Here is an 11,921-nt window from a genome sequence, read left to right on the forward strand (position 1 = left end):
ATGCGGAAGACACCCAATTTTTGGGAAAAAATAAGAGCAACAGAGAGATCTCAAACCTCTCTCTCTCTCTGTACCTGTTCCCATTGTATTCCAGTGTGTTGAGCAGGAAATGACTGCTTCTGTATGCAGGTAAAGGCTCTTTTGAAGTCTGGTTCCATGGCTTATGCGCATCAGTAATGCAACGACACGTCTCCACCAGGAGACAATAGGAGTGACAGGATGAAACAGTGCCAGCCAGTCTGGAAACTCTCCACAGGGTCCCACCACGGGGCGAGTGCATTATTGACGCCTCTTCTCATCAGCTGCCTGTGCAAACAGATCCACAACGCACGAGCACAATACTGCAGCATTGCTAGCACGTATAAACAACACCCACAGAACACACAGCAGGGTTTGTAATAACAGTGTATTTGAGTATGTAGAGACACCGGATAAAGAATAGAGTAGGCCTTTATCATTTGCACATGTAAGATGACACTCTACTGTTAAATGAGCTGAGGAGGGAGAAGTATCTTCTTTGCTGAGTTTGGAGGTATACACTTGTAAGGAAGTTGGCCATTATAGAGCTAGATTTGATTACATTTAGTATTCCTTACTTCACACATCAATTATGTATGTATCATACGTGGTTAGGAATGCAAATAATTAGCACACTGGCATATCATTTCTCACACTGCACCTACACACTCATAGAGCTGCATATAAATGCACACCTAATCGCAAACACATAAGCCATAAGCACTTTTTATTCCTTATGTAAACATCTGCTAAATGACTAAATGTAAATGTAAATGCATATAATACATACATGGATAAAACCCCTGATACACAGGCATAGCACAGGCATAAGGGGTACACTCTCTTATGTTTCAGAACTGAAGGGTTTTTGAATGCAGAAAGCATTCCCAGTGACATTTCCTGATGTCTTGATGTGACATTTAGATTAACTTCGTTGCTCAGGGCTGGTTGCCCCTTTGTGGTGTAAAGTGCATTGTGGCAAATGCTCACTTCAAGTATTTGCACCCCGAGTCTGTTGGGTTTGTGCCAATGCCAGAATCAGTGTATAGCACATGAAAGGAGACAGGAAATCACTTTTGGAATTTGCTTGGCCTCATTTGGAAGTGATTAAACAAACCGGATTGATGAACCTAATTGTGGGTCTAGAATTAGCACCAAATCAACACTGAGACTCCCTCTGTTTGTATTCGAGTGAGCAAGGCAGAGAGGAGCCCCCCGCTGATGCCATGAAAGCCGTGGGTCACGTGACCTCACCTGACTGAGGGGGTGGGGGGGGCTGTGTACTCAGAAGCCACACCCAGTGATGGGCTGATTGATTTGACAGGGGAGGAGACGCAGCCTGGGGCTGGCTTACTGCACTGGACTATTCATCTTGGGGAAGTGCATTGGGGGGTTTTATGTCCTAGTGCAAGACACACTGAACTGTGTGTGTTTCATCGCTGCTGCCCTGTAATACACTGTATCCATGCCCCCACCCTTGACAATCACACAAGACCATACACATAAAGAGAGAGAGAGAGAGAGAGAGAGCGAGAGTGTGTGTGTGTGTGTGAGAGAGAGAGAGGGAGAGAGAGAGAGAGAGAGTGTGTGTGTGTGTGTGAGAGAGAGGGAGAGAGAGAGAGTGTGTGTGTGTATGAGAGAGAGAGAGAGAGAGTGTGTGTGTGTGTGTGTGTGTGTGTGTGTGTGTGTGTGTGTGTGTGTGTGTGTGAGAGAGAGAGAGAGAGAGTGTGTGTGTGTGTGTGAGAGAGAGAGAGAGAGAGAGAGAGAGAGAGAGAGAGAGAGAGAGAGAAATGCAATCTCCAATCAAAAACTCACCGATACAATATATCTGCTCGTACTGAAAAAAATTCATGTCAAAATTAGCTTTCTGCTTCTGGTCACTTCACACTTCGTTATCTTTTCCTTCGTCGGATGTTTCCCCTGTATGTTGGTGAGTCATGAAGCTATATTTAGAAACAAACCTGATAAGCCAAATAAAGAATTCATTTAACATGTCCAATGGTGTGAAATGGAGGAAAATCTCAATTTACTGATCATGAATTCTCTCACTGTACACGTACAAAAGCTTACAATGATCTCCAGTAAAGATTATTAAACCTATTCAGTGTAATAATTTGCCCAATGGCCAACTCCTTTTGCAATTTTAAGAGATGGAATGACCATGAATATTTTCTATTTTAATTTCATATATAAATATCACCTTGACCTTGAGCCACTAAAACAAACACATGAAATATGAATTAAACATCAGAATTGTAACTGAGTGTGTGTGTCATTTTCATTTTCACATACAATCAGAGAACACTCACACACATACACAGACACACACACACAAGCATGCACACACACTCACACACCCACACACACTCACCCACACCCATAACCACACCCATACACCCACACACACACACCCACACCCACACACACCCACCCCCCCCCCCCCCCCCCCGCCCACACACACACACTCACATACACACACACACCTCCAAATCCTGTAGTCCTGTAGTCATGCTGGGCTCCTCTGTACATTTCCATTGTTGTTATTATCAGGAGTCACTTCTCTGTGAGTCGTTAATCATAAGCACCGCAGTGTTTGACTCATTTAATTAAAACCAAGCTTAATAAAAGAATGGGCTGCAGCATATTCAACCTAGATATGATGTGTGTGTGTGAGTGTGTGTGTGTGTGTGTGTGTGTGTGTGTGTGTGTGTGTGTGTGTGTGTTTGAGAGAGAGAAAGACAGAGAGAGAGAGAGATAGAAAGAGCACTTTTAAGGATTTTGTCAAATATATGCTGCTGTGGGCAGTTGGATAGCCTTATCAGTGATTATTTATTTATTTATATCTTGCCTCAAATCACCCTCTCCTTCTTAACTCCTCGCCAACAGCAGAATAATTATCCCTGAATGCAACTGTTCCACGACTGCACTGTCCTCTAGTTATTCCACGACTTGCACGTCCCTGCTGGTTGTCATGACAACGGCCCTTGGGGGGACTGTTTTGGGAACAGGTGGGAATTGGTGACGTGTGCACCAGGGTTCGGGCAGGCTTAAGCCACGGGCAGATTACAGTAATGTAATGAGGGGGAGCACTTATGTAAAGAAACCAGTCATCTCAGCAGAGGGCAGGAGTGCTCTGCATATGTGCATTGGTGTGTGCATGTGTGTGAGAGTGTCTGTGTGTGTGTGTGTGTGTGTGTGTGTGTGTGTGTGTGTGTGTGTGTGTGTGTGTGTGTGTGTGTGTGTGTGTGTGTGTGTGTGTGCGTGTGACAGCTAGCACCTTACACATTCGTTCATATACTGTCAATGACCAGAAGAATTACATACCTTGAAAAATGACCAAAGAACGCAATGATTTGAGCAACCGTATTATATAAAAGGTTGTTTGAAATGAGAAAATGTGTCAAATGAAAGAATGAGCCTATCCAGCGAAGCTACTAGATCAGACTCAGTTTGCCCTTCCTTCCACACATTCATTAACAGGAGGGAGAGAACTGCAACTTGTTCGACGGACGACACAGATTCACAGACGCAAGCATATTTATTGTATTGCCATCCTCAAATGAATCATGTTGTATTCCGCTGCTTTTCCCTTCCAATTACTCATGCTCATTATTAAAACATGGCCACGTCCTCTAGACTCATTCCCTATCTCTAGGCTTTATAACAGGCCCTTCATGGTCTTCCTGCTGCGGCTGTGTTCTCCTTGATGTGATGAAATGCATACATGACGATATCTGACCTACCTAGCAATGGCCCACTGTGGTTCTGCTAAGGGGACAGAAATGATTTATTTGCTGAAGGAGACAGAATGAATCCTCGTCTCCCCTCCCGCTGACTGAGAACTTGCTTATTCTGCTTGCCCAAATGCGTTCGGCTGAGCGAGTATTCAGTTTACCCACTGTCTCTCTCTTAGAGAGTCAATAGTTATTAGGGCATAATTACGACTCGATTTAACTCATTGGTGTCTTCACACTGAGTCTTAAATAACTCTCTCTCTCTCTCTCTCTCTCTGTTGGAGAGGGGGGGGGGGGACCTAAGATAGATATATATTCTGTATTTTTTAAGACACTCTGCCTCTGCCTCCACAAAACTCCATGGGAACACAAATGAAAGTCTCCAATAAAAAAACAAAACAAAACAGATCTGAGATGCCTTGGAGGCAGCCTGGGGAGGGTCATGCCAACCCTCTGTAAACTGGGAGACTTTATTGTCAGAGTGTAGCACAAAACAAGTGCAAGTAAATAGCTACAATTCAATTCTTCTGAAGGCCAACTCTTCTGTGCCCACGCCACTGATTCTGGCTGTCATCTTATTACACTACTTGTTCATCCAATGGCCTAGGGGCTAACACCGCACTTTGCTATGTTCAAGATTTTCATTTGTCCGATAGGATCCAAAGTAAGACGCCAAAACTGGTGCCGTTTACTCTGCTGCTTCATTGTTGCCCGTTCATGCAGTCGTGTGGATGGCAGTACATTTGGACTAGCAAATGCCACAGCAAGTTGGAACTGGTCCAGGCACATAGCTCTACATTTGGAGGCCAGTACAAAGAGAAGCCAATCTAGCTCAATACAAGTCCATGTAGAGAACATGCGTGAAGTCCATCTCAAACTGTGTGGAGGTCAAATTACATTTGATGTGGAGCCCTCAAAGGGTAGTACCGCCACCCTGTGGTTAACAGGAGAACAGCATCACAGAACGGCGTCTTGGATGTCAAGATGGAAAATATAATGCCAATGTGGACTTGGAGTACTGGTTTATGTAGAATTACTACAGATTCAAATATCTGATTCAAATTCAAAGATGAGATTCAAATATATGTATGTTCATGTAACATTATTTTACAATATTATCTGACAAGTATGCTCAGTGGTTTACACTTATTTCTAACTGTACAATTGCTTTTTAAGTGCAGGCAATGTTTTACTTTATACCCCACACATTCCACACAATGTTACATACACATTGTAAAGTTGTTTGTTTATTTTTGAGAGTAATGCCACTTAGTAATCCACAGAATAGTGGTGGTGTTAGCTTTCAACAAATATCCTCGTGCTTGCAAATTGGTGTCCTCTTCATAGTTGCTTTTCCTATTCATCAGTATCTTTATTTCTACAGTATCTTCATTATGTGCTTATTAGGAAATAACTGTTATGGAATAATTTTATATGGAAATTACATAATGAAATATCAATGGAGGTGATGTTTAAGTTGCTTGCAGTGATATTACTGTGTAATATTGTTGCACCATATATGAAGCTGAAGACCTATCATAGAGTCATCATACATTTATTTGAGAATCACAAGGCAGCACTACTGAAACAACTGTGCTGTTATTGGAATTACATGAAAACATGTTCAGGACCTTGGAGAGCAACTCTCCATTTGAGATTTCAGTACCATGGACAGATGCTGTGTCTAATCGGTCTCCAGCAGCGCAGCTAATGATTGCAGGGGATTAACCTTCAACTCTTGCTTCACTCCTGTCATTGTTAAAATATTAAATGACTACATGTAATTACTACTGTTAATGTGTTCTTACCTTTTTTTAAAAGGTACGATTTTATGCCTGTGAAATCCAACATGAATCCAAACCCTACTTGACGTATGCACCACAGCCCAAGTGGTTCTAAGAATGACTGAATCCCCTGCATATGTTCAGCCTATATAGTAGGCACCTCTGAATCTCCTCGAGGGCTTACCCACTATGGCAAACTAATTATGCCAAACATACAAACAAACTTTTTATACAAGAAATTATGCCTTGAAGCTATATTTAATTATATTTAGTCATTATTTCAAATGGTTTACACAGAACATAAAATGTAATAAATAGCACATTAAATTAGAACTATCTATTGGGACAAGGGGTTTCACCTAATTTACCTTCAGGTGCAAAGTAGAAGACTTGTGTCTGTGATATTTCAGTGTAGTAAACACACAGTAAACACTCATGCCTCAGGCAATCACGCAACACTAAACAACACTCAATTTCTACCAAAATGGTTTGGTTTTGCTTCAAGCGCTTCTAGTCAAGTAGCACCCGACTCTGCAAATGATCCATTTCTTGATATCTGGCCGTCTAAGCCTTCAAGGCAGAATAGCAATAGCTTGTGGGAACACAGGCTTTGCGTTTGTTGACTCCATTTTCAGCTATCTGAGCAGCCAGCCATATCAGCAAATGTGATATCACTGCTGTTTTGAAGACTCCTAGACGAACCGCAAGGCTGGATTATGGACTGAGACATGGGGGCCAGTGCCCTGGGCCTCAGGCTGACAGGGGGGCCAATGCCCCTGGGCCTCGGGCTGACAGGGGGGCCAATGCCCCTGGGCCTCGGGCTGACAGGGGCCTCGGAAACACTCAGGTCATGCCCCTTCTGAGGCTCATGAAGGTCTGAGACTCCAGACACCAGGGACTTCTCTGAGGAATTTACCGTTGGGGCCTAACGCCCACTTAAGACTAGGATGCACCTAACGCCCACTTAAGACTAGGATGCACCCACTTAAGACTAGGATGCAGTCTGAGGGTTTCCAAATTCCAGGGCCTCAGAAAGGGGAAGGGCCTCACTTAATAATCATAATCTGGCCCTGACTAACAAGACAAGGACAAGTGTACTAGTAAAACATAAATGTGTTAAGAGAGCTGATCATTTTCCATGTTTGACTGGCTCACACACAGCTTACAGCTTACCACACATTGCATGACAGTTTTATTTTCTATGAAAATCTTCAGATAGAAACTCAGGTTTTTCTTGTTAGGCTACTTACACTCCTTTTCCCAATAGCACGGCCTATGTGTGGTGTGGGAAAGAATGAGCTTAAGCTTTTGCTGCAACAGCATATTAGTAACTGCACTAACTAACACCACCCAACTTCCACGAACAAAAGTGCGATCTCTTGCTACTGAGAGAAGGCAAAGACCACAGACGCTAATCAGAGGAGCAAAGTGGTCGAGAGGGGGAATAGATCTGAATCATGGCCATTTAAATGGGTTGGTGCCGATCCAGTGTCTGTCCTATAGGCCAGAGTGAGGGTGATGAGTCATATGCCATTGTCTCGCTACACATGCAGGCAGGTCCGATAAAATTGCATTGCAGTAGTCTAGTTAAAAAATAACCAGGGTCTGCACAAGAAGCTGTGTAGCATATAGTGTGCGATAGGGTCTGATCTTCTGAATATTAAAGAGTGTGAACCGACAAAACCTCGAGACAGAAGCTACATGCTCAGAGAAATTAAGGTCGTCATCAATTATGACACACAAGTTCTGTGCCGTTTTAGTTGGGGTCAATGAAGATGAACCAAGCTGAATGTGAATAATTTGTGTTCACTTTTTGAGATTTAGGATTTAGCTGAAGGTGTAGATCCTTCATCAAAACATGAATGAATGAAACATTACTGAGGCAGATGTTGTGGAGTCATCCGGGGGGAAGGGCAAGTACAGTGGGGAATGGATGATCTCACATAAGGAAGTGGTGTAAATAGAAATTGGATCCATCCAAATCCAAATTGGTCCAAGTACCCATCCCTGAGGTACACCAGTGGAAAGGCTCTGAGATTTTGACACTTGACACTACCTGCCAAGACGTCCACTGAGGTACGATTCAAACAAACTGTGTGCTTGCTTTCCCCAAAATTCCCAGTTCGGACAGCGTAGAGAGGAGGATGTCATGCAGGGACGTGCATAGGAGAGGGCTAAGGTTGCTCGGGCAACTGCCCGTTTGCCCTCCTCGACTAAAGTTGCCCCTCCGAAGGAAATATATACATATTTTTAAATAGTATTACGGCTGTAGAACTTCATGTAGGCCTAGTAAGATCAAATTTGCTATTCTCAATGCTTCAGTCACAGATAAAAGAGCTGTTTCAGTAGAATGACCTCTAGGGTCTAGCAAATTGTTCTGAGACAGGAAATCAGAAACTTTCTTGAAGACAAACAAGAATCTTTGACAAAAAGGGAAGAAGGAAGACAGGTCTACAATTCTTCACATCAGATGGGTTAAGTGAAACTTTCTTAACAAAGGAGTAACCCGAGCCTGTTTGAACTATTAAAGAAAGTTTCCCAAACTGAGTGAAGCATTGACTACATGCGTGATAGCAAGTGAAATATTGTAACGTAGGCCCTGTATAATGGAATAGACGCTCGATTCTTTCAAGGGATTTAACATTTTACAAACAAACATTTTATTCTTTTTTAAAAGCCTGCCAGGCTATGCTTTAACTTTGAGGATATCTGAGATAGAAGAATTACATCAACCCGTAACAGAGGTTTGCTCCTGATCCTGAAAGATGAAGGCATAATGCTCCACCCTTCCAATACAAGTAACATGATATTTATTTGCCAGATAGATAAATCAGATTTGGGCAGTGATGGTGATTGGCATTCAAATGTTCCTCGTCGCCACACCTTTATCCAACATCCACTCCTCAGTAGTTTAATTTATCTCCTGTGTTTAAGACGACCCATCCGGGCGGAACAGGCCATCTCCAGCAGCCGTTTTTGACGTCAAAATAGAGGCTTTCATGTTTGACATTTTAGATAGGTCCAGGATGACATTTAGCATAACAGTGCCAGTTTAATGAAAACTAACATAGCCCTATGATGATCATTCCATGCGTGAATTTCCAAAAATGCATGGTTCAAAGGTCTGACTTGATGGTAAGAGTTGACATTAAGAGTTTTATTCAAGCAGTGGGTTGGAATCTTCTGATGGTTTAATAGAAATCTGCTCTCTCTCAAACAAAGTACAAATCCCCATATTCTGTGGACTCAAGATAAAATAAATATATTTGTGAATTTCCATATCTGACTGTAACTCAGAGCTCTTGATGATATGACAGTTCCTGTTCACCCAAATTGACTGCATCAGTAATTTTCACATTCAGGATTTTCCTTTAGGCTCCATCATTCTCTTGGAATTAGCAGGCCTTGGTTACCTTAAGCAGGGAAAATCTGTTGTTTTCATACTTAGAGCCGCACATAATAAATGTGTTGATGCATGTCCATACGCACACGCACGCACACACACACACACACACACACACACACACACACACACACACACACACACACACGGAATAATTGAAAGACACCATTTGAGTTTGGCAGAACGTCATATAGTGTCACTGATGCTCTTTAGGTTATTTTTGAGTCAAATTGTATCAAACACACAATCTGATACCATATAGTCAATCTGGTTCCAAGTATGGTAAATGCTTTAGTTACCATGGAATAACTTAAATACAGTGAACTTCATATCAATATGTTTTCAGAGATGACTGATGAATCTCTGTAATGTTTGCGCAGAATTTCACTGCACTGCACTGTTTACGTATTTAGTAGTCAGATTACTGAATAGATGGGTGGACGACTCATAAAATATTTAGACCAACGTGTAAATCAAGACAAACCACAGGAGCTGAAACAAGAGCTGGAGATCCCACCAGCCTATTGTGTGTGTGTGTGTGTGTGTGTGTGTGTGTGTGTGTGTGTGTGTGTGTGTGTGTGTGTGTGTTTGTGTGTGTGTGTGTGTGTGTTACACAGCTATACTGAACGGAAAAAATACAAACTTTTGACGACTTTCATTACTTTAAGTTTAAAAATACGCTTCAAGTTTCAGAAAATGTCCTTGTACTGGTCTCATATGAGGAAAACATCCAAATCTTGGAAAAAAAAGAAAATCAGGATATTGATATTTATTACATTTTAAATGGGTTACTGATTACCCTCACAATACATAAACTTTTGTATGATCCCTTTCAGACAATGTTCATATAAAGCATAACATTGACACATAGGGTTTAGAAGCTGTTCGTGTTGACAGACTTTGCTGTTGGTCCCGTTTCTATGTCTAATTTAGCCACTCCATTGCCACACGCATGACTTGCACATAGTTTGTAACTTACTTAGGTAATGATGCAATGTGTTGTGTAAAATACAGCCCACAGCAGGGGATAACCCGCATTATGAATTGCGATAGTGAGTTGGTTAAGTGTACCACTGCATTGGAACAAAAGGTGGCGCCACTTACTAACTTGACACATTACATGTATTTACAGCTTGCACAACTGCCAAATGCATAGCATTTTCCCTCAAGTTATATACCATAGCAGTCCTCCCCCTGACTACTCAAAGCCAATAAGAGAGCTCAAAACAAAGAGTAAGAAAATAAACTGATCGTGTCACCCCAAGATATGGGGCGCCGTTTGTAAAATGTTGCACGTTCGAAAATCCTGCTCAGTTTTGCTACATTTAGCATTTTCATATGGAACAAAAAGCACGACAATATTCGAATGTCACTTTTTCAAGCATTTACCAAGAGGCTGTCCAGAATACAGCAGATACCACTCGAAACACTACAAGACAGCTGAGACATTTCTTCTCTTCACATATGTTGTTATATTTTCACAGAGTACAGTAATCACTCATTTCTAACTGACAATTAAAGTTACACACTACTAAGTTGCAACATACTAATACAGTTTTGCGCTCACTAGAGTGTGGTTCAGTGAGGACTGTGTATGACTTATGAGAACGCTGAGTTGACACTAACGCAGAATCATTGGCTTTGACATGATGTTCATGGCCCTAAAAACAGATTCTAATGTAGATTATGAGACTACTGGATACCGCAAATGGATTCACACACTATATATATATACAGACACAGAGAAACCTGATAAACTTGATTACCTTTAATGTAGGACTGTCCACGCCACATGTTTATTGTAACATAATAAATAAATATTTCTTGCAGGTAAAACAGCACTTGTGAACCCGTGAAACCGTCCATGTCTCATCTGACCCCAAAATGGGTCTGACTTCCTCAGATCTGTTGCAGATCATCAGAACCATGCTGGATCGGAGCCAGATAGGCTCCTGGGTCTGTTCTTATCTTGGCAGGACGAGGACTAGTTAAGGCAGGGGTCAGATAGATAAAAGAAAGAGTAAGTAATCAGAGTGTGCCTCTTGAGGCACATCAAAGAAAAAAAAGGGGGTATTTTGAGGAGCCCATGCACATTTCCATGTTGCATTATCAAATGGTCCAGAACAACAGCGAGAGGTCTTTGGTCCAGAACAACAAGCGAGAGGTCTATGAGCCGAGTCTGCTGCTGGAGGCTTTTGTTCCAGCTGAAAGAAGAGCTGTATTTTTAGACCTTGATTTGAATCTCATTATGTCTGAATGAGATGAGTCCTGTTTCTATGGAAAGACATTCACAGCACAGAGGCAGAGATCCCTTCATTGATGCCACTTGCGTACCACCTTGGTGGGGGGCTGGGGGACATTTGTGTAGGCTACATTCAGCCATATTAGACCAGGATGAAAAAAAGGGTGTAAGGAGTGGAGAGTTATTGTTATTATTGTTGAACATTTAGGTTTGTAGAAGTTACAAGCTACCTGTGGACCCCTCCACCCCCACCCCCCCGCTAATGCCTTTTACAGTTACAGATTCACAGATTAAGTCACAGATAAAATAAACTTTAACATTTCACAGTAATGTTGTTTTCATTATGAATCGCGTACTGTTCCTGGATACCACCATTCACATTTTCAGCCTCTGGCGTAGTAAAATGGGAAGTCGGTATCTAGTGCACCATCTAATGGACACAAACCTTCCTCGACGCGGAAATGAACGTCACGTAGACGGGAATTTTTTGACTAGTCATTGTGACTTGTGAGATATAAAATCACAGGACGTCCAGTAATCCAAATGTGTAAGTGCAAAAAATATGTCATAAGACAAGTGTTACCGTCTAGGCTAAAATACATCTTGCAAATAGCCTACTGGTATAAGTCTCCTTAAGAAAAACTATGTGATTATAAGCGAATAAACATGACATTTAAATTATTCGGCATTAGCCTATAAAACACTGGTTTCTTCATCGATGCCTGAATCGTGCAATGCCA

The sequence above is a fragment of the Clupea harengus genome, chromosome 18 (genome assembly GCF_900700415.2).
Source record: "Clupea harengus chromosome 18, Ch_v2.0.2, whole genome shotgun sequence".
NCBI classification, from domain to species: Eukaryota; Metazoa; Chordata; class Actinopteri; order Clupeiformes; family Clupeidae; genus Clupea; species Clupea harengus.